We start from the raw sequence: 2883 nt of genomic DNA on the forward strand, positions 1-2883 counted from the left end.
TTATTGCACGAGTTGCAAGGGCTGAACCTTCTGATGCGGGTGTAGCACTTGGGTTGCCTTGTCCTCCCATCATAATCTTCTTTCTGCTCTGCTCTCCTCTTCTTACCTCTGAAAAAGCTTCTCGAATTGAAGGTAAAGGCCTCATGCCGAACACTCTCCCCCTAACTTCATCAAGATTTTTATTTAGTCCAAGTAAGAACTTAGAGACTCTGTCCTTCTCAACTATTTTCCTGTATTTGGCCGCATCTCCAGGGCAGTCCCAATCCAATTCCTCAAAGACGTCCAATTGTTGCCAAAAACGAGTAAGAATGTTATAGTATTGAGTGACAGACAAATCACCTTGGCGCAAATCATGAAGGCTACTTTTGATCTCCAACAACTCTGCTGTGTTGTCATTATCAGAATAAGTTTCCTTTGCCGCATCCCAAACTTCTTTCGCAGTTCCATAGAACATGAAATTCTGCCCGATTTCATTGTCCATGGTATTAATTAACCACGACATCACCATGTTGTTCTCCTCTCTCCACGTTCGAAAAAGTGGGTCTTCCTTTTTAGGAGGTTTAGCGGCACCATTGAGGTAATCATCCTTTCCTTTTCCTGATACGAACATCATCACAGATTGAGCCCATTGAAGGTAATTGTGTCCATTCAGCTTATGCCCAGTTATTGGGAGTGCTAGATTTTCAGATCCGCCATTGTGAGAGGCTTGGGTTTGACAAGAAGTGGCATCTGAAGTGTTGCTCTTGTCAGTGGCCATTCCGTATTTGACCACCATTAGACTTGAAATTGTTTCAAGCTTAGAGCATGTTCTGATACCATAAAGAAAAATATGAGAGAAAAATTCTTCTTATTTTCTATTATGGAATAGGCAAAGATTACAGTAATAAATAGGAAGGGAAACCATCAATTAGGTTTACCAAACTCCGTAAATCAAGGAAGACTAAACATAGAAAACTAACCAATTAGGAAAATAGAAAAAATCTTGGAGATTGAGATGCTAATTATCCTAATCTCATTATTTGGAAACTAATCATAGTCTACCAAAATATTCCACAGATACTTTGCCACACCCTAACCTCAACAAGTACATTACCATGTCGCGTGTTGCAAAATTAAGACAAATTTAAAACCTTAATGTGAAGAAATTACTTGCGTTATCCATAAGCCACCAGCCAGAATCTAGAAGGGCCTTATACCAAAGAAATTCCAGATTTAGGCATCTTTAGCAATTGCAGAAGTTGATTTGCTTTAAGACTTGATGATAGCTTCCTGAGGTTGTTGTATTGGGATGCAACCATTGTATAGCTTCCTGAGGTTGTTGTATTGGGATGCAACCATTGTATCTCCATCTTTCCTGACTAATAATATTTTGGACCTAGAAATGTGAGTATCTCTTAATTACATTGTTTACTTAGTTTTTGTTTATACTTTCTTATCATTGCAATAAAAATGTGCCTGTTCAATTTGTGCAGAAAACGTATCACATCATTTAACTGAGATGGGTCTTCTCAAGCGTACTTGGACTTTATTTTCCTTCTCTCAAAGAAGTAGCTGATCTGAGAAGGAGTTGATGATTTCTTGGATTGCTTGGAAGATCACATGCCTCGCGGTGCTGAAGAAGCAATAATAAAGGTTATTAGAGGCTTATTTGCAGCACGCTCATTTTCTTCAAAGTAACAGCGCAGGTGCCACGATCCGGCCAATTAAGGCCAGAAGTGCATTGTTGACAGAAGGGACAAAATGACCGGTGCACACTATAGGCGGACCGGCCGACCCAATCCAAAGTTTAACTACAAGTTTTTTAACTGCAACAACTTAAATATATGCTATTGGAGCTGGAATTACCATGGCTGTTGGCACCAAACTTACCCTCCAATTGATCCTCGTTAAGGGATTTAGATTGTACTCATTCCAATTATCGGACTTTGAGAGTCCGGTATTGTTATTTATTGTCACTATCTCCCCGTGTCAGGATTGGGTAATTTGCGCTCCTGCTGCCTTCCTTGGATGTGATAGCCGTTTCTCAGGCTCCCTCTTTGGAATTGAACCCTCATTTTTCGTTATCCGTCACCATTATAGTAGACCACTATCCTACCATCGAAAGTTGATAGTGCAAAAATTTGAACGATTCGTCGGCACGAGGACCATGCAATCCTTTGAGTTATCATGAATCATCGCAGCAACGAGCAGAGCCCGCGTCGACCTTTTATCTAATAAATTAATCCCTTCAAGAAGTCAAAGTTTGTTTTACGTATTAGCTCTAGAATTACTATGGTTATCTGAGTAGCAAGTACCATCAAACAAATTATAACTGATTTAATGAGTCATTAGTTGTTTCACAATCTAAATTAATTTATACTTACACATGCATGGCTTAATCGATGGGACAAGTAAATGACTATTGACAGGATCAACAAGGTAATTTCAAGACTTGATTAAGTTGGGCATTTAATCTAAAGCCTCCTTTGTGGATACTTCGTTGGAGATTAATGTTAAATATAAGAAAGACAATGGCAATATTCTGCCAGATCCTACTCTGTGTTGAAAGTTTGTTGAGAGTCTCATTTATCTCACTATCATAGGTCCGGATATTTCTTTCGCCGTTCATACCGTTAGCAAATTATGGACACGCCTTGTCATCTTTATTTGGTAGTTGTATGGGGCATTAATTGATATTTTATTAGGGCTTCTCATCACGGTCTGTTCTTTCCTGAGGGGACATCTCTCGAACCTAGTGCTTACAGTTAGGGGTGGCAGTGGGCCGAGCCGAGCCCCCACGAGCTCGGCTCGGGCTCGTGGCGAGTCGAGCTCATGGCTCGTTTTTGACAGCCGAGCTCGGCTCGTTGCTTGTGGGCGAGCTCGGCTCGGCCCACAAGCTTGTGG

Source organism: Olea europaea, unplaced genomic scaffold (assembly GCF_002742605.1).
Source record: "Olea europaea var. sylvestris unplaced genomic scaffold, O_europaea_v1 scaffold3549, whole genome shotgun sequence".
In the NCBI taxonomy this organism is placed as follows: domain Eukaryota; kingdom Viridiplantae; phylum Streptophyta; class Magnoliopsida; order Lamiales; family Oleaceae; genus Olea; species Olea europaea.